The 22,084-nt window shown below is 35.4% G+C and overlaps 1 protein-coding gene and 1 long non-coding RNA gene across 3 annotated transcripts in view; both read right to left on the bottom strand.

Moving 5' to 3' along the window:
• The window catches only part of IMMP2L (inner mitochondrial membrane peptidase subunit 2), a 436,842-nt gene that overhangs the window by 36,801 nt on the left and 377,957 nt on the right, over positions 1-22,084 (bottom strand). The gene's annotated exons all lie outside the window — the stretch shown is intronic.
• On the bottom strand, positions 6,774-7,267 carry LOC148593683 (uncharacterized). The gene is made up of 2 exons (XR_015913654.1): positions 6,905-7,267; positions 6,774-6,874 (listed from the first exon to the last, which is right to left on the bottom strand). It is a non-coding gene; the product is annotated as an uncharacterized LOC148593683 (long non-coding RNA).

Here is a 22,084-nt window from a genome sequence, read left to right as displayed (position 1 = left end):
CCCCACAGACCCAGCAGTATATGATCATTGACCAAGCAGCAGACAGCATACCTACATTACATATTTCTTGCTATAGCCTGCTTGAATTAGGAGCAGTTTGAAAGATGCACAGTTTCAAACGGTAGTTTATTTGCATTACTCGTGAAAGTCCTCCAGCCAAATTTCCACACAGCAAGCTAATTATGTCCATGCAAGTTTGTCTGCAGAGCTTTTAAGCTTATTGAGACAAATAGTGAAAGTAACAGAGAGCGAGAGCTTCCTGTACTGTGTATAACCAGATTTCCATCTTAGCTTATCTGAGCTCCCTCAGTGCACATTTTTTCAGCCATTACAATGTCATCCCAAAATTCATGTGTCACAGATTCAAAACCACCACTTAACTGATTTTAAAATCTGTACTTTACAAAAAAAAAATCTTTTAATTAGATTTCTTTTAAAACTGTACATATATTTTCAGTTTTTACACTAAGATTAAGATGCTTATTGTTTACTGACTATGGATATGCACAAGAAACAGAAGAAGCACTGTCACAGACTGCTCTGTGTACCTGTCACTTTTTCCAAATATTGAAATAACCCTTATTCTCTCTAAAAAAGCATTTCTGATTTAGGAAATTAACTGTCAAAGAAAGAAAAGAAAAAAAAAAAGTGCTCCCGGGACAAAATTCTATGGCCTTCACTATTCTAGAGATTACACTAAATGACTAATGATTCCCTCTGGCCTCCACAAAATTTACAGAAACTACATGACCTTAATGAGCTAAAGTGTGCACTTTTAGTAGTCTTAATAGATTTACAGATTTTTAAGATGGCTACAGACCTCTGAACACAACTAGAGATAGTTCCTGCAGTAACAGGTCATTGGGACCATCTGTTTCACTGCTCAAGCAGCTCATATTGGCCCCCGCTACTTTCTAAAGTAACAGAGCCTCAAAATCAATACCAATTATTGATCATAAACCTCTCTCAATCTACCTAATCGTTCTTTGCTTCCAAAATTATATACTCTGTTACGTCAAATAGAGTAGGAGGGTGTTTATGTTAAGCTGATTGGTCATGTTAATCCTTAAGTCACTTAAAGAGGACCATTTTCTTCAAAATTCTATTGTTGCTATCCTATGGGTATAATTTATATTTATTTTGGCACGGAGCATTAAATTTACTTCATTAATATGCATAATAATCCCATTTTTCAAATCTTTTCACACTCTCCTTCTGCCACTAAAATTCCACTTCCACTTTCACAGGTGACATGATGGAAGATGGAATAGAAGTCCTCAGCAACTCAGTGTGGTTCTGTCTGTGTAAGATACTGAAGTTGCAACAAAAGTTCCCTCACTTCAAGTTCCTTCACTTTCAAGTGTTGCATGGCTGAATACATAAAGCTACATTTTTTCCTGGAGGCTGTTGATCGTTTTAAATATTTCAGGGCCTTTACTTTTGCATTTTATCACTCACAACAGAAAAATATCCTATTAGTTTGACACATGTCATGTCAATAAGCACCAACGAGGTGAGTTATGGCTCAGATAGATAGGGGAATAGGGGAATGAGCAACATAAACGTGGAAGAAGAAGAAAGGTCACCACAGCACAGATCACGAAGAAACCAAAACATTTGTTTCTTTACTAAGCTTTCCAAATCTGAAGTCACAGAAGTTTAAATTCAGTCATAATTGTAAGGAAACTGTTTCATTTCCACTTTCTTCTTCATTAATTATTCACTTCAAACAACAACTTTCCACCTTTACATTGTTTTCAGTGTAAATGAAAGTTGCTCATAGTCTTTCTTCAAATTCAAACAGCCAACTAGAATACACTCTAAAAAGAATAAGGCATTGCTTCCTTAATTTTTTACTCTGTTTTTAAATGAAAAAAGGATAAAATTAAAGTTTTCAAGTTGTAGTTTACTTTCCCTTGTAAGTAAGACTTTTCTGATTTGCTTTTTAAACAAAAGCTCCCGAGTCCCCAAGCTATAAGAAAGAAATGAAGGCACCCAGATTAGTAAAAAGAGACATAAAAGAAAAGATGCTGAGAATGAACAGAAAACTTACTATAAACTATGAACCTACTGTCAGGAAAGTGGGAATCCTTGTTATCAGCATTCAGTTTAAAAGACAGTATAGATAAGTGGAGATAAAGATGTTTATTAATCTTGTGTAACATGATGTACAGCATATCCCTCTGAATCCTACACCACTTCCTACTGCTACTTTCAAAAAGAAAAAAAAATCAGTAAAAGCAGACAAGCCTCAGCCAGCCTTCTGTGTAAGTAGAAGTAGACAAAATGTGCTTAACCACCCATTCCAAGCAATGGAATAAACCACAAACAGTTTTTGTGTATTCAAGGCAAAAGACAGCCATGCTATGCCAAAAATCTGTTGACCACGAGAAGTGCAAAAGTGCCCAGAAATGTCCAGATCAAACAGATTGGGAGCACTAGCAACAGCTAATTAGAAAACAACACCACAGTTTGACTGGACTAACCAAGTCATTTACAACCCACACATAACTAAGGGCACTTAGGAATTTTGAAGTTAACCAAGAGTTTCTGAAAAGGCTTTTGGGAGGACAACAGGACAAGGAGATCATACAAGACACCACTACACTGACCCACACAACTTCTCTTCCTTGCTGCACCATCTCTCCCACAACACTGGGAGGTAATTTATAAAATTGCATATCTCTGTGACTAAAGCATTTTGGTAAACAAATTCATTTAGCCTTCATATAGTCATTTGGTCTTAAACCACAAGACCAATATGGCAGATCAAAATGCTTTGCTCCTAAGCCTTCAAAACTCTTGTTTATTTTTCATAATTCTAGAACTGATATATTAAAGTGTGGCTTGACATTTAATAGAGTATATGCTCCTATATCACGCAAAAATAAAGTCTTTGCTATACAATGCATGCACAAATAAACACACTGATGACAGCCAACTTTGGTTTTTCTGTTTTGATTTTTTTTTTTTCCTGATAGTTCATGGGAGGCCACTTGCATTTATGCAAAATTTATTACTGCACAAACACATTTTTTCAAGAGCAATATGTCCCTCAAAGTAATGGCACTTATTACTGCATATACAAATACTCCTAAAAATGTTGATGTCATTGAGGATAATTAAATTTTGTTTGGAAAACAACAGTGGTAAAATATTTAACAGATAAGTTAATATTTTTTAAAAAGGCAATTTTGAGCAATCCTGATAATATGCTGCCTACAGAATAGAAATTATCACAATTCTAAGAGGAGGAATGCAATAAAAGAGCAAGAGGAAACTCATTACCTAGTTTTGTCTAAAAGTGTTTTATGGCCAAAAAGTTATTTTACATAGATCACTGTAGTTTTCAAATTTGCATAATCTTTCAGCAAAATCAGCTCATTTAAACTCAGTCAAATTTCCACAATCAATACAAGTTTAATGATATATTGAGTAAAACCAAATTCTTTCAATTTGGGATAAATAGCCATACATCTTTATGTGCAGCTAGAAACATAGAATGACCCTGATTTCTACCAAGTGAAATCAATAGTGTCTTGAAAATATCAATTAATTTTTAAGCAAGATGATTTAGGCCAATTACTACTGGATCGAGAAATGCGTCACAGCTTCAGATCTGGATGTCACTTCCCGACCCCTTTTTAAAGTAACATCTAATTGACCATCAACTGCCTCCTAGACCTTTGAGATCTTACCAGGGAAAGGAAATAGTTCTCAAAACTTTTAGTTTGTACATATGTTTTATTTTAGGGAATACTGATCTACAAATCTAATGTCTCTATAGCTTAAATGTCTCAATAAGCGTAGGCTTTTTGTTTTGTCCTGAAGAATTACTTTTATCCCAGTGGGCTGAGATTTCTCCATTGATCAGTCAGAAGGGATAACTACCAGGACCCACAGTGCTGTAGGGAAACAGAGAAATGATTCAAAACAGCTTATTGGACCAAAAAGTGTTATGCAGGAGGACAGGATGATAGAGGTTGTTCTGAACACTGGGCGTCAACCAAAAACGATATTTCATTGAAATACAGGTTTCCAGGGAGCTTTCATTCTACCCCCAAATGAAAGGTTTTGTTTCATATCAAACTAAATGTTTCATGTAGTCCAAAATTACTTGCTTCAGTATTTCAGTATAATAAAAACAAAAACCAAAAAATAAATTCACTCCAATTCCCTTTTCCTACATAATTTTTCAGTTCATCAGCTGAACTAAAAATCAGTAATTCATACAGCCCTACTTGTAAGTTCATTAAAAAAAATCTGAATTTCATAAGATCCAAAATATCTTCTATAATCCCATGATGACTGACATTATCTTAAGCAACCCAGTTTAAGTCTTTATTAATCAAGCTATTTATTGCATCAGCTATTCCATTATTTTGATTGGATCAAAGTCAGGCTGATGGGGTTATTGCTAATGGTAGTAGCAAGGTACACAGTAGTAATGCATTTGTGTTTTTAAGCAACTTTTCAGGAGTTGGTAGCTTACCACTGTGTATTTGGTAGATCTCTTAGCAAATCTGAGGACTTTATCAAACTGAGTAGGAAATTTAGAGCTGTATGCAATGCTTCTACTTATCTGCCCTATCTTTGACTGTTTAGAAGTTGGACTTAATCATCTGAGACATTTTTGCGTTTTTTTTTTTATTAGTTAACCTACTCTAAAGATGAGTTATTTTACTTTGAGATATGTCATCTCCCTATCAAGATAAATAGTCATTGGGGATGCCTCTTGGTTCTCACTGATTGTACTGACAGCCTTTGGGTCACTAATTCAGACTCAAATGTCTAAGTTTTAGATAAGTTGCATCATACCCTAAAGGCTCTTAAGCTTTTTTGTTTCTTTGTTTTTTGTTTGTTTGTTTTCTCAACTAGTTTATAATTTAATTATTCGGATCTAAAGTAAAAGAAGGAAATTAAGACCAGGATGACTGTCTAGAGCAGTCATTCATGATAATGGTCTCTAGAATTATTTTATCTTGCAGATAGTACCATCTGTGCAATAATCCTTTAGAAAATTCAAAATCCAAGTACAGTCTTTTATTTATTGTTTGCAGTTTTGCATCTCTTTATGGACCACTGCAAACTATTTTAGGTAAATGTGTCATCTGTGACATTAATAAGAAGAAATCAGAAAGTCTCATTTTTCCACAGAAACGTATTTCATCTTCTGTTACTAAGCCATTCAAAGAATTTATTTATTAACTTGACAGTTGAAGAAAAAAAATCACACATCTCTTTTTATAATAGCTCAGTGTATCTACATTCATCTGGAGTATTACTGTGGGTGAAAATACTTTGCATACTGTCATATATATTTCCTCAATGTTTAGATATTATTGAATTGCAAATGTAAATTATATTCCTTATTAAGTCTTTCAATAATGTAAAAGCTTACTTGGTGAGTCCATTTTGCTTCCTTAAACTACAGATTCTGAACATCTTATTGATTTCTACCTTTGAGAACATTTTGAAAATGACGAAAAAAGTGCAAAACAAATTCAGTGAGGGTATGTGCATCAGAAGTAGCCATCTGTAATATTACTCTTCCAAATGCAGCTGCTTCCAAATGTCCTACTTACACATATTTACTTAATTGAAACTCTGTCCTTTTTAAAGGAGAATTGAAAAACGAAGTTGGTAGAGCAGACTAATTGATTTTCGATATTAGAAATCACATTTCAAAATTACTTTAACTGTGTAGAAGACTTTATTAATAACCTATGCTTAAAATAAAGTCAAAAGGGGAAGACTTGGAACAGCTTTTACTTCAAGAGCTTTCAGTGGTATGTGCTACACATCCAAAGCATAGGAGCAAGGGGGCGAAGCAGCACTCTTTACACCTCTTAGAAGACCATTGAACGTTGGATATGGGTTGACAGGTGTATGCAAACAGTATCCTTGGCGGCTCATTTTTACCTTAATGACAAGTAATAAGAGGGAGTTCATAGCTGTGTAATTGCAGTCTCACCACAATGAACTGCAGCAGCAAGGCTGGAGGCTGCCAGTAAACACATGTCTCTCTGGGGCCATAAAAACTGTTCAATATCTTGCACTCATAATCCAGTTTCCATAAGAATGATTCTTTTACATCTAATTCAAACGCTACTTTTTTTTCCTTCCATACCTTTACCCTTCTTCCTTTCCTTTTATTCCTGCAGTCTTTTTTTTTCCTCTGTAAAATTGCTCTGCTATCTTCCACTCTCCTTTCACCTGACTTGTGTTCAGAGAGAAACCTGCATGTATCAACTACACAAAACAGAAGGAGATCAAAGAAATCAACAAAATTAACCAGGGAAGCTTTAAAAATCATTTATATGAGAAAGACTCAGTTTAAAAGGCATACAACTAGCAGGATTTATACGTGAGAGATTCAGCTTAAATAGCTTAAAACTAGCAGGATGAGGAGATAAGAGTTAACAATGTATGAATATTTAAACAGGAAACAGTAAGAAATTAAGGAGTAAAACCCAACAGACATATGGGTCTGTGAATCACCACTACAGTTAGTGCCAAGCTTTGCAAGACAATCTTTTTGTACAAGAGAATAAAGAAGATTTGGAAATGTGACTGTGTTTTATGTGAAGCATGCTGGAGTAAGCCTGATGAAGCAAACATGTGCAGGCGTTTCAAATATGTGTTCTTGTATCCTGTAGGAGAGAGTAATATCTTGGAACACAGCATTTGACTAGAACAATGAAAATTTACATCATTCAATGGCTTTTTTTTGACAGTATATTAAAAAATGACGCAAAATAGCTCACCAAAGGTTTCTTCTTTATTCAGTATTTACAGTTTTTCTTATTTTCTACTACCTGTGGTTATGTAACTTGTCAATTATTTCTCTTTTAGTCTCTCCATCATGCTCTTTCTCACATCTTTTCCCTTTCTATCCTTCTACTTACACTATAGCACAGACTACCCACTTTTTAATAGTGCCTATTACATGCCAGATCATGGGAGCCACAATTCCTTCTTTTTATAGGTTCATTATAAAAAGGGGTATTCTCCACTCTGCCATCCCTCCTACCTAGAAATGGCTTTTTCCCACTCTAAGATAAGAAAACTTCCCCAATATTTTTGTCTTTCACAATCAGTCATGTGAGATAGATGCAAGGCTGGGACACATGTAAAGTGAAACCCATGAAAGGCTCCCTTATTTCTCTTCCCTTTTGTACTCCCATACTGGTGGGACAGAGTGAGTTCAAGAGAGGAGAGTAAGCAAATCTCCTGGGAGTAGCTACCAAAGACAAAAACAAGGTAGAGCAAGCTTAGCCTCAGTGTGGAGAGCTCATCTAGCAGGAAACCAAGCTGAAATTCGGCTGGCAACAAACCGGGGAGGAAGAGGGATTATCTCTAAGCAAAATTCTGCAAGTTTTTGGAGTCACTATCCCTCAAGGATATAGTGCAAAAAGGATGGCATGTAGAAGAAAAAATCTGGGGCACAACAGTGGAAAATTGTTTATGACAGCGAAAGCGTTGCATTTGAAAGGGTTTCAAAGACAAATCATAGGTGGCTTTAAATCAAATTATTTCACAGGTTTCTTGTTTCAAAAGAAATGTGCCAGAACTTTTTCAAAGGATATAGCGTGAGTATCAATGAAAAGACGGCAGGAGACATGGCCTACATTTATAAACATGACGATTTTAGGTGCTTCTGTTCTGAAGTGCTCCACAGTATACAGCATCCAAGCAAACACTAAGCATCCAACTGAGCTACAATTTCTTTGAATTGCTCAGTTGGGTTTTCAAAAACATAAATACCAAAACTTAATTAGTGCTTGGAGTGTAGTCTCAGGTCTTTAAAGTTTATGTAACTAAAAATATGAGAGTTCAAGTCTTATATGTGTGTACGTGTTTTCTTGTTAAATATTTTTACATTGTTACTATAATGAGTAATTAAACTATTCTGAAAAAAATAATAAAATGTACTAATATAAAAATTGGAGTCATTTTTTTTTTCTTAAACTTTGCCAGGCTGTTTACTGTATTTAACTACAAAGCTGAGGAGTTGTAATGAAACTGCTTAGGCTGCTTTTAGCTCAACATTAATTGCCTGGTATGTATCTTGTAAGTTAAATTAGATCTTTATATTGGTTGATAATGAAAAAATGGATCACAATAATAATAACAGGAAAGTCATTATGATAACATTAATTGTTATAATCATCATGTCTGTCAGTATTAAAATCATGGAGTGGTATTAAAGGACTGCCATATTGAGGTCAGGTTGATTCTGTTGTAGAAGTCTTTATAACCTGAAGTTTAAAGAATGGCACTAACAGTGCAAGAGCACATTTCATGCACATAAAATATTTTGCAACAAACAGATAGTTAGAGCTGAAAAAATGTCTGTTAAATACTTTCTGAGCACTTTAATACTTAGGTATTTAGTCTATTAAAGAAGAAGAACTGAAGTTGCTCTGTCAAGAGTCTCTGAGCTGCTTGGAGTAATTTGTCTCATTTTACAACATATTTGTTTAGAAAATAAGAGCACGAAGGTGCTCTTTAAAGTAATTGCTTTCACAGAACAACAACAAAAAAAAATGCTCCGAGTAATATTACGAAAGTTTATGATGTAAAGCAAACTGAGATAGCAGTAGAGCAAAAATAACCTAGTTAGTTAGAAGAAATGTCCAGGGAAGTTGTGGAATACAGCTCCAAACTAGCCAAAAGGGAAATCCTGAATGTCTAGAACAGGATAAAAACAGAACAGATAATTTGACTCTCGTGGTTTTTACATCAATTTTTATTTTACTCTTTGTTGATACTATTAATTTTCTGACAATTGTATATCCAGCAAATCTATAGAGAGTTCAAAACAGGTTAAGCTCAAACTGGAACTAAAATGTCTTCCTTCTTGTAGTTTGGATGCTAAGCACTATTTCAAACTCAGTACCAGAAATCTTTCCAATTATGGACCAAATTCTGTAGACAGTAGATAAAATTAAAAAATTTTCTTTCTTTTTTTTATCACAGCATCATCTAATAACCATTAGACTCCCACAGTGCAAACTGATTTCAACCTTTAGCATGTTGATATAGCATAATTAACATTTATGCACTATTGTGGAAAAATATCTGCATAGTGTATAAATTAGGTATGTAAATCTCATGTTTCACATAGGTTGACAGTACAAGAAAAGAAAGCTGATAGTAAAATAGCACTACTGATTAACATGCTGTGAAGATCTCTCCTTTAAATTACAACTTAGAGAAACACAAAATATTGCTTACTTATTTCAGTAAAATAGATGTAAGAGAACCTCTAAAAGGACTGAATATTACTCTAAGGCCTTTTGTTCTGAAATGATTCAGGTCTTTTATTGCTTTTAGTTAAATGCAATGTTAAGTACAATTTAAATATATTTCATTGTACTTACGGTATGCAAATATAAATAAAATTACCACAAATTGGTGAACAATTAATGAGATTCATTTGAAGCACATTTCATCATTAAATGCTGTTTTTCTGCCAACCTAGACATGAAGAATTTAATTCTAAATGACACCACCTGCTCCTACCTCTAAGTGAAATGAAAAAGCTGCCAAAGAGCATGTTGGGAATTAACTTGCAGCCTTCCTTTTAATCAGGCATTCCTCCATAACGTTGGAAGCCAGCAATCTCGTGGAATAAAATATATCACTGTAGTATATGCTGCAATTCAATTTAAAACTCTTATTGTAATGGCTGACTTGAGCCTAAGACATTTTCTTCTTTATTATTTTTACCTAGTTGTCAGGTAGGTCACCAGCTACTTGAAGCAAAGTCACATTACATAAATAGCACTACTATATTTTGATATGGACAGTATAGTTGAAAAAATGTTTATAAATGAAGGCTCTTCTATTTGTTTTTGATTTTGGAGCATATTCTTTCACATTCAGAAATATCACACTAAAAAGATATCCTTGAAAGAGGAAAAAGACTTCAAGAGTTTTTGTTTTGTTTTAAATCACAATTCCAGAGGCAAAGTATCTCGCTCTTACAAATGACTGTTTTGCTTTGCACAGTAAATGTAGCTTTGGGCAATAGCTTGTGAGGTAGATTTTGGGGAACATTTTTGGTATCCTTGAGCTCAGATGCTTCCTTTTACATCTAACAAACTGTTAACAAAAAGGTAAAATACAGTATACTGTCATATTTATGATAATAATTCAGAGTCAATAATTCAGAGTACATTATACTTATGTCCTTGAAGTCACATATGATATTTTGTCAGATTAAGTTATATATCATCATGAACAGCACTGCTTAAGAAAAAAAAAGTCATCATCCAAGCATTTTGCATGGCAGAAAGCAGCAAGATAACAACCCTTTCCCCTTAAGATTGCAAGGAAAGCAACAGTGGGGTTTTGCAGCAAGCCCTCAAAAACTGCTTATAACTGGTCCTCCTTGCAAAAGGGGCTACAAATATTTTAACAGCAACAGAAAGTCATTTGCAGTGTTCAAGTTCCTCATCCAAACGACCTCAACAGGTTTAGCAGGTGTACTGCATGTTTAACCAGCACGTGTCCCTGTTTTTGTGCCCAGTGTTTGTTCATGTACACAGTGTGTGTCTCTGATAAACTCACAGCCTATTGTGCCACAAACATCACACTTTTCTGCATCAAAATAAAAGGGAAGAAGGGCAAAAATATCACCCACTGAGGAATTAAAAGAATGAGATTACAAGCATACTTTTCTTCCCTGAAAATAAAATACACTTTCCTCTGAGAAAATTGGGCTCAGTCACTACCCATGCTGTGCTTTCTAATTCCTGCCATTAAAACTGTGATCTGCTGGCTCAGCCCAGACTCCTGAAAAGCATTTGCTGAAGTCAGTGGCTGTTTTCCCCACGAGCATTAGGGCTACTCAGATTCAGAGACTAAAATTTCACCATTTAGATGCTGTGCAATTTTAGTCACTCTGTATACTTATTTTTATTATGTATTGTCAGGCATTCATAAATATGACTTAGATGTGATGGTTAGGTCTCAGAATTTGCAGTGCTAATTCTTTCACCTAAAATCCTCCAAGCTGTATGGAAGAAAGCAAGGTTCCTAATCTATGATTTCCATCAGTCAACCTGCTGAGCTTTCAAAGTCTCAACTGTCAAACAGGAAAATAGGGTATGCTTGAAAATCTCTCCTGCATGACATCTATTTCATTGCCACAGTTCTAAGAATCAGTGACTAAATTTCTCTATTTTAATGCTATTTTTAAAACACTTCTTCTAATCTCTAATTTTACTATTCTGGCTGCACAGAAGCCCATCTTCAACAGGAGGGAATGGGAGTACCTTTGCTCCTAGCTCAGCAGCTAGGGCACTCACAAGATCTGGAAGTGAAGTGTTCAAATCCTTTCAGGGTGAGGAGAGATCTGAAGTCATGCCATCAATTGCTAAGTGTTCACCTTGAGCTAGACACACTCTGGGTATGGAGAAAATCAGGCTTCTCCAAGCCTTTAGAGCAAAAGAGCTTTTTTTTTTTTTTGGTGAAGATGCCAAAATATACATCTCAGCAAAACCAGGGAAATTGTTGATTATAGGCAACAGCAGAGCTCTGTGTATCCAAAGAAGTTCTTGCATGAAACATCAGGTGCCAGGATGTCCTAGGCATCGTAGCAGTTTAGAGAGAAGTTTCCTAGGGCTTCCTCCTTAAATGAGAAGCCAATATGCTACCTCATTTCCTATTTTGGTATCTAAATATCTTGAATATGCTGCAATGGCCAGAAAATACCTTCAGGACAAGACTAACGTTCACCATTGTGTTAGAGAATCCATCAATACTTTTAGAATTCGACTTCTCAAAGGGACAGATGTAGCATAAACCAGTAATTACTGAAGTGCTACAAGACCTACTTGCAGAACATTTAGGCTAAGGGATGATGCAGATATTTGCAGGTAAAGACCTGTGTTATAATTAATCAGAAGCTGCATGGTCTCCTGAGGTGGTAATTATCCACTGAGCATCTCTCTCCCTTAGTGATGACTGGCAAACCATTTTAGCTGGGCTACAAATAGCAAGACATAAGAATACTACAGTAGCAAGACATAAGAAAACTCAGGGAAGTCAGATACTGAAATTGAGGAAAAATGGTATCAGGTTTGAAAAAGTGGGGGAGTTGAAACTGTTAGCTCATAATTCAGGATCAGACACTTCTTATTTTTAACCTACAGGCTAAAATTCTACTTTATGTCATGGAAAAGATGAATAGTTCCTTCAAGGGGTACCTAAAAATTGTTTACTGTTCTCATCACTTTGCCACATTTAATACTCACAGCATATAATATATTACCTAGCAGCCTAGAATTATTGCTTTGCAGCAATTTAGTAGTGCTTACTTCAAAAGAAAACATGATACATGCCACACAGTGTATAACTGATGATAACGACAAAAAAAGAGATATATTAGTCGTTTTTAGTATTGCAAAAAGTTGCCGTCTACTCTCTTTTGTCCAGCACTGCTTAATAATATATTATAGTCTCTTTAGTGGTTGCTATTTCTAACTCTCTAAGGTATTTATATGGATCCCTAAACACACTTTAAAACTCTGAAATTTTAACTATACCTCTCCTGAAAACATCAATATGAGCAAGAAGAGCATTACTGTACATATTTTGTATACAGAAAATGAACATATAGAAGCAATAACTATGGTTAAATATGAAGTTCAACGAGGGAAACCTTAACAGATTGGGACTTTGGGTGAAGCTTTTCTAGGTCTTGTACTGTAGTCTTATTTCCTCTGTTCGTGACTAGCCTCATTCTCCCACTTCTTACTATTCAAGTTACAACTTACCTTTCTCTGAAAGCAATTATTTAAAGATGCAATTATATGAAATGACTGCAACCAGCATCACAACTTAGAAATGCAGACACTGACATTGTTCTCCCAAAAAAATTCATACATGAATTTCATATATTAAGAGAAAAACTGCATTACAAACTAAAACCCCATTTAGAAGAGCTAAATTATTTTAACTCTTTAAACTCTTTAAAAAGAGCAGTCAAAAAGCAGCTGATATGCAATGTCTTACCTAATTTGAATCTTCATCAACAACATTTGGTGAGCTTTGTGAAAATAACAGTGCATGGAAAGAATTTCATGATGATATTAAGAAAAAGCAATTAATCATCTCCGTATGAAATGTTCTGTAGTCATTCTAATATGCAATTTTATCAGCTGTACTGAAGCCAAAGTACTTTCTAAATCTCCCACTCCAGCACAGGAAGTGGAGATCCTATATAGCTATGTGGATTAAGATGAGCTGTATTCTGATCCTTTGGATTCCAATATGGGGTTTTAAGGTAATATATTTATATAATGCAAGGAAGGACTGATTATGAGTTTCATAGTTTGTTTCTGTTTCAAAAGCATGTGATAAAGAGTAGGAAAACCTAAGAGGGAACTTTCTGGTGGCACTTAGAGTCAGTTTTCGTGCCCTTCTGATCCTTATGTTTTATAGATAAAATTTCGCTTTGGAAAAAATTCTAGGAAAATTAGTAGGATAGGATATTGTCAGACTTGAAAGAAAAATCTATTTAATATCAGAAAAACTGAACTAATATTTGTGATCATCATTACAAGGGCAGTTCATTGTTAGCTCCTTCTTTACTGAAAGACACACAGAGATCTATGAAGAGAAATGACCAGCTTTTAAAATATCTTGTCTATTTATGTACTTACATGAATCATTTGTATCTTGGGTACCTGTGTTACTATGAGCACATTAAATTCAAGTAGCTAATTCACAGTTGGTGAATTCTAGTAGAAAGCTGTGCTTGAGAATTGGTGTTTTGTCATTTACAGGAAAATTACTGATTTTTAGGTAATAGAGGCTTAATTTAGGGATACAATATTCAGCCAAAGAAGAAGTCAAACCTTACCTCCATTGGAGTAATTTACACAAATTTTAAGTACTAATCTGTCTGTCCTAAAGGAGTATGCAAAGCATACTATCCAGCCAAAGGAACAATTCTTTCTTAATGGGGAAATACCCCAAAATACTGAGGGGTTGTGTGGCTGAGAGTGTGAGTTCCTCTTGGTTGGACATCAGCCAAAGGAGATGTTGACTGTAGCTGCAATCAGGTGGGCAGGCAGGGGAGACATCACAACTGGGACTGGTCTCCAAGGACGGTAATTACAGTCCTTAAGGACCTCGGAGTAACTTGAGATTTGGGAATATAAAATGGCTTAGAAATTGCCTTTTCTTAAAGCCTTGAATATTGTGTGGTGCCTTCTAGTTCTGCAATATACATTTCTGCCTGCCTGTTTCATGCAGGCAATTATACTCCAAATGAGGAAATAAATTTTCTCTCTGGAGATGCACAATCCTTATACACATATGGCAGAAGCAATGTTAACCAAATATCTGACCATTTATAGAATCATAGAATCACTGAATGCTTAAGGTTGGAAGGGACTTCTAGAGGTCATCTAGTCCAACTCCCCTGCACACGCAGGGTCACCTAGAGCACGTGGCACAGGACTGCGTCCAAGTGGGTTTTGAAGATCTCCAGAGAAGGAGACTCCACAACCTCTCTGGGCAATGTTCCAGGGCTCTGTCACCCTCACTGTTAAGAAATTTTTCCTTAAGTTCCTGTGGAACTTTTGATGCTTTAGTTTCTGGCTGTTTCCTCTAGTTCTGTCAGTCGCCACCAGTGAAAAGAGGCCAGCACCATCCTCCTCACTGCCTCCCTTGAGGTACTTATATACACTATATCCTAACATTTTTTTTTTTATATATACGTGTTGGGAAGATATCCTTGTCTATACTGTATTTGCAGTGAGGTTTGTTTCATCAAGTATTTTCTATTCTTATTAACTACTTGATGATGCCTTCTTAGTAGCCATAGTGGAAATGCCAGTCTTACAAACGCACTAATGACAGTTAACATTAACAGTTCAGAAGGGTGTTCTTTATGTATAATTCAAAGTCTCTGTGCTTTTAGACTAGCAGACCAGATGAGGGAATTGGTCTTGGAGAACATCATAGCTCACTACCATCCCATTTGCCCACATTTTCAGTCAACAGAAACCAAGGTAGGAGGGCTAGGGATGATGTACATACAGACAGGTCTCATCCAAACATCTTGTTGGGTTGTGGCTGGGCACACACCCAAAGCAATGATCTGGAAGTAGTTGGCATCCCACATTCATTAAGGGACTGCCAGCATTCAGCCCTTCTGCTGTCTAAACCTGTCCACATTATATCTATGTCACGTGGTGCTTAAAATGGCCGTGGCATCGGGAGCGAGGTAGGTTATGCTGGTGCTAATTCCAGTGAGCAACTTCAGAATTACAGTCAAGATGAAACAGCAAGGGCTAGAAAAGACAATAAAAATTCAGAGGAACATAATAAAGATAGGTGAACAAGAAGGTCATGGATAAAATTTATTTTTGACGCAGGCACAATATTTCCCGTTAAGAGGAGCAATGCAAACTATTTGTATATAGTGCCTATTTCTAACAACTGTAATTACTCATTGAAAAGACAATGCAATTGCATTATCTTAAAAGGGAAAAAAAATCTGCTTATGAACTTTTAGTGCTACCAAAGACATAGAAACAAAGCAAGCTATATATCTTTAGAGAATATAGTTTATGTCACAGTACTAATACGAAATGTTTTTAATGGGCAAGCTGAACACATTTGATTTCAAAATTGCTATACAGCAATAAGTAGGAAATGAGACAATTTTACAGATCTATATCTACCCACAACAATATCTGTCCTTTGCTCAGCTACAAGCTAATCAATGCTGATGGCCTAGGTTATAAAAAAATACCTGTATAATGAGAGGACGGTTCTAACCTTATTTAGGACAGTGACATTCCTGTTTGGACCCCTTGCCTATTACCTGCCTTTTCCAATAAGTGAAGAAGGATTATGAAAAATCTGGAAAATATCTACTGATGTCCAAAAAGTAGAATGGTGATAGTGGTAGGCTACCAGAAGATCGGCAGTTTTATTTTTTAATTCAGATTAAACTGAAGATGTATTCATAATGACATACCTGCTAAGAATGAAAAATTGCTCATAGCATTAAGAATATCGCTTGTCAATTCTACAAAATAGGAAATAAAGCAAATAAATAAATAAATAAGGCAGGAAACCAGGAGTGCATCATCTTCATAATGCCTTCTGCATTATTTTCATAGTGCCTTCAAAATGTATTTCCTTCACCTCACAGATACTTTTTCCAACCTTCTGCTGTCCAAGATCTCCAGTGAAATTACACAGCTTCTATGGAATGCACACAGACCTTTCAGCTGACAAAAGGAGGCTTGCCAAATGTGGACCCACAGGATGTAAAGTTTCTGTAAGCTGCCATGAATACCCCTAAAGTTCATAATGTTCTCAAACTCAGGCACATCTCTAGATTTGTGATACTATATATGGACTTTCCTTCAAATTTTATTTTCATTTTAATCTCTTTAATTAGGACAATGTTTAAATATTTCATGTTCTTGCATATGGCTAACAAGCGCACATCCAGGAGAATCCATTTCTCCTACATTTTTAATGGCTATTACTGGAGCATAAGAAGTTACAGCACCATAATTGTTGTAACACAAAGTTTGTTTATAGCCACTTATCAAGTGAATGCACTCAGACAAAATGGCAACCACCAGTGCAACAACAAAATAGGCTTATTAACATAAACACGACTTAGTTTTCAATACAGCAGTATCTGTATGTAGTATTTTCCTGCAGTCATAAAGATAAAGGCAAAGAAACTTCAGTTGTGTCTAGGACATGTCGACTATGGCAGAAAAATCTAGTCCATTGTGTTCAGCCGTCTGTGTTATACAAAAGGATTTCACTTTCTGGTGGGTTGTAATAGCCCACCAGAATTCTAATTGTTACTGCAATTAGAGTTTAGCAAATTTCCAAATGTATAGATGTGATTTGTCTCATCTGCGTGTACCAGTTTAGTGCCTCTCCAAAACTTGTCTGAATTGAGTCTATGGAATCTAACTCTTGAGTGGAAATCTCATGAGTATATTCAACTTTGCAAGGTTTTTGAATTTTCTTGCAGTACACCTATAAAAGTCAAGAATAGCCTCTTCTGTAGGATTTTCAGAACTTCTGGTACTCATTAGAACCTAGGATTTTTGAATCAGAAAACAAAGGTAGCATGCATAAACTCGAACTTTTCTGGCCTATAAGAAAGATTATTATGATTTTATTCTGTATTTGCAAACTTTCAAGTCACTCCTCTTTTCACTGTATTGGTATATATTTACTGAACAAATCTCAATTTTAAGATAAATTCTGACAAACCTATGCATGTCTAGATCAATTATACGTTAATAATAGTATAGGTTAAGTAAATATTTTTCATTTATTTGATAGTCTAAAAAAGAAATCACTTTCTGACTTGGTGATTTCCAGCTCTAACATAATGCAAATTCTATTTTGATGAGAATATGAAATGCTCTTGTGAATTTGAAGGATTACAGCATGAGCAGCCTAACTATGATATTATTGCCAACATTACGTTCAAAACTTATGATTCAGATCTTGAAAATCAATTATTATTATTATTACATGCTTTGCATGTATTATTATTATTAAATATTATTAAATAAAATATTATTTTTATTACATGTTTTGCATTTGCCTTCTGGCTTTTGAACTTAATTTCCAACTCCTTCTCTGTAATTATGAGTGCCATAACTTTCCTCCTGATAAATTTTATTGCAGTTCTGTGAATTCCATCTTATTTGTCAATATCTCTCTAGTAATATATAGTCAGAACTACAGTAAATTGTACTAAAATAATATTGTCCAAGTTCTGTGATGCTACACCAAGTATATGGAGCCTCAAAATGAAAGTTATCCTGAAGTCATACTTTGGATATCATGTACAACTGAAAATGAAGACCTATTTTGTTTATCATATTCACTTGCAGGTTGCTTCTCAAATCAATTCCCAGAGTAGCTGAAAAGAAAATAGCATGGTCTATTACTATTCAGTGCCTGCCCTTTGGTTTTGGTCCTGCAGCCAATTTTTGGATCACAAGACATTATTCTTGAACAAACCAACCTGAGTTGTCCTTCTGATGAAGACTTAAAAGGACATTGTTTCAAATACTTTTGAAAAGCTTCCAAATCCATTATCTTTTCAGCACTCTTAGTATTTAGTAATTTTATAATTTAAACAGAAATCAAGTTTGTGTTTTTTTATATTATGTACTGCCTATTTGTTCAAAGTCTTGTTACCTTTTAGAAATACAATGAGAAATATGACAGCATCACTAGCATCACTAGCATCACTACACTTTTTAAAATGAAACTTGATAAAATCATGTATTTTTTACTCTTTATATATATGTGTATATATATGTATCTTTCACCATACGTGACAACAGCTGCTAGAACCACTATCATTTCACCTTTTAATCCACGGTTTTCCAAAAATAAAGATTGCTGAATCAGTAGGCTAGGTCTCTAACTAACCGATAACAGTTGTAACCAAGACTAACAGAAACAGCCCACTTGAATGAGCCTTTTAAAAACCCTGTAACTATGGACTATTTTCTATTTAAAACTGCAATACATTCTCCAGTTGTAACTATATTCAAATGCTGATCTCTTTAGTGACCAGTTCAAAGGTCAGTTCTCATGGCCATGGAAACAAGCTTTAACAAAAAAAGTTTAAATCAATTAATGTACAAGGTTACTATTAAATATCAAAACTGTTACATTGTCCATGTTTTTGCTTTGTTATTAATGTGAGTCACAGTTCTTTACTGATCTGCACTTGATGATAATTTTTTTTTTCATTTGCTGATATAATTCACTGTCTTTGATCATCTACTACTTTTAGGTAACTGGCACAAATTGATGGAATGAAATATCTGGAATTTATGAAATTACGTCACAGTGGGATTCATTGACTCGACGAAGAAACTTATGAAGAATCAGAGTACAGTATCCTTGATTGCTGTTTTTTCCTTTCTGAAATTCTCTGTCCCTATGGATATGCTTAGGAATTAACATGCTCTCATTTAGAAAGAGGTGAAAGATTCATATGTTGATTCAAATTCTCATTTGAACAATGAGATTGAAGAACACATACACTTAGTTGCATACTAAATATTGTCTCAGAGGTATGGACAATAGGAAAACTGTAGATTTTGCTCTCAAACTTAAATGAAGAAATTCCTACATTTATTATGATAAGAGCATTAGAATGAAGTAGAAGTGTGCCCAACAGATCAAAATCTGACACATGGATGACCTTAGTGTTCTACCAATATAACATCATCTGTCCACCGTAGTCTGCTAGTGCTATTAATACAGTTTAACACAGAAATACTCTTAGCTTTGCTTGCAGATAGATAGAAAAAATAAGAGTGGTACAGAAACAGACAGCATCCCAGAAGATGGAAAATAGATATGCAGGAGATGACTCATTAAAGAATGTCTAAGCCAAACTGTTTTTCACATATACAGGGAATAATAAATCAGTTCCTTAGCATATGCTCAGAGTAGAGAGTATGACAACTTCCTGAATCACTAATTACAAAAATTAACTCTGAATGTACAATAAATAATTTTGGTGCATGGGATTAATTCAGGACCATTAGATTTATTTTTTTATTATTTTATCTTTATCATCAATACTGCAAATATATACAAATTAGCCACTGAAACAAAGTAATATAAATTTTATGTTTAAAAGCGGCCACCTTTTCACTGAGACTACCTTGAACAGTTTTTACCTTGGGAAAACTGAAGTGTTAATCTTGAGAGCCATTTCCTTTGAAATACGTGCTCCTCCTTCTCTTTCTTTGCATAAATGGAAATATCATTGTAAGATTAAACATTTGTCACCAAGTGGGCTGGAATGCAGAAGAGTTTCATAGAACTGAATTGCCTAAGGCAACTGAAATTTTTAATTTTGTAATCTGACTTCAGAATAAATACAGACTTTTTCCTTGTAAATTTTTTTGATAAAGTTTTTGGTTTATTAATACCAACAACACAGAATGAAACAGAACAGTAGAGAAAACAGCAGCTTAAGAAGACAATGGGTAAATATGGGTCTCTACACTAAAATTATTGTCCCCTAGACAGACATAGCAAAACAATGAAAAGTGGGACAGAACTATGAGATCTCGCCAGAACCATATAAAAGAATTACAGTTAGAGTTGATTCAATCCGCACTCTGTCTTTAGGAAATGTGCCAGGGTCAATCATGTGTAGATGATTTGGAAAAAATGTCCTTCCTGGACCATCCCAGCAGGAAAAGAAATTATTAAAACTCAAGACAGAATACATCTCAGAATGACACTATGTACACCTTTGAATATAAAATTCCAGCCTTCTGTATTTTTGTTTATTGTAAATGAGAATATCATAGGACTTTACTGGCTCTGAAAGACATTTGCCAATAGCAAATCACAAATTTTAGGTAATGTTTGAATAGAAGGGGTTTTTTTCCAGGATGCCGGGTTGTTATATACTCCTTAGTGGAACAGAGTGAAAATTATAAAACATTTTCATCATACCGTGTTAGTTATCCTGGTAAGTCCCTACAAAGATATATGATTGACTGTCTCCTTGCATGTTTATAAAAAGCACTTTCAGAACCTGCCCTGTGGAGTTCTGCAGAAGGACTATGAGTATAATATGGGTTAGACAGCTGAAGCTTTCAAGATGTATATATGTGGCTGTACATCATCTTGAATTAGACTACTTTCCTGGCATCTGCATCTAACTCAGACTTTCATAACTTGTCTCAGCAGCATCTATAAAAAGCATCTTTACTGATGTGGTGGTTGGGAAGATAACCTCTTTCAGTGTCCTCGCTAGGACAGATATAGTAGCAATCATGTTCTCACAAAGAACATATGGTATAAGAAACACACAGAGTTCAAACATAGTTGTTTGAGTCTCAAACAAGGCCAATCGTTCCAGACACATTTATTCAATCTTATAGGTTTTGATCTTAGATCACTTGCCAACAACTATATAGAGAAACTGTTCTTCAGCAAGTAGGTTGTGGCCAGTAGAATATTGAACATAACCCAAATTAAGGAAATATCTGCCATGCAGTGGACAAGAATTTTATGTACCTCAAGCATGTCCTCATCAGTGTCCTTGAAATCATGGAAAAAATAAACATAAGGCTATCTCAGTCTCATTTTACAACCTTCATTTAATTTAGATACAGGTAAGTATGGATTCCTTCCTTCATTCAAAGTGTTGAGAGAATTGCCATGCTGCCATCCAAAGGTAGAATTTGAACAAGCAGCTGTCTTCTCTCAGATAATTTCTGTTATTTGGCTGAATATCTTTAAGGAGGAATGCAAGTCCTGCAAGTAAAGAGTCATATAACTCTTGACTTCTGTTAGGTACAAAAATGGAAGAAAAAATATTTGAACCTGAAACGTAATTTTATTAAGATTCTTTAAAGGTTCCTTTCGATACCATGGACTTCAAGAGGGCCAATTTTAGCCTCTTCAGAGACCTCCTCGGCAGACTCCCATGGGCTAGAGCTCCAGAAGGAAGCGGGGGCCCAAGAGAGCTGGTTAGTTTTCAAGTGGCACTTCCTCCATGCCGAGCAACAGGGCATCCCTCTGTGTAAGAAGTCAGGCAGAGGGGGCAGGAGACCTGCGTGGATGAGCAAGGAGCTTGTGGCAATGCTCAAGCAGAAGAAGGCGGTATACAGAATGTGGAAAAAAGGAGAGGCCCCCTGGGAGAAATACAGGAACGTAGTCAGGAACTGCAGAGATGCGACAAGGAAAGCTAAGGAGCTTTTGGAACGCAATCTGGCAAGGGATGTTAAAAATCACAAGAAAAACTTCTTCAAATATATTAACAGCAAAAGGAAGATCAGGGAAAACATGGGTCCACTGGGATGGGTACCCTGGTTATGAACAACACAGAAAAAGCAGAATTGCTGAATGCCTTCTTTGCTTCGGTGTTTACCAAGGGCAGCCCTTTAGAGCCCCAGGCCCTAGGGACAAGAGAGGGCCTGGAGAGAGGAAAACTTGCCCTGAGTAGAGGAAGATTGGGCCAGAAAGCACCTAAGGAAACTCAATACCAACAAATCCATGGGCCCTGATGGGATGCACC

This window comes from Tinamus guttatus, unplaced genomic scaffold (genome assembly GCF_059628265.1).
Source record: "Tinamus guttatus ecotype Peru unplaced genomic scaffold, ASM5962826v1 Tinamus_guttatus_pri_ptg000355l, whole genome shotgun sequence".
Taxonomy (NCBI): domain Eukaryota; kingdom Metazoa; phylum Chordata; class Aves; order Tinamiformes; family Tinamidae; genus Tinamus; species Tinamus guttatus.
This window is presented reverse-complemented; position numbering and strand designations above follow the sequence as displayed.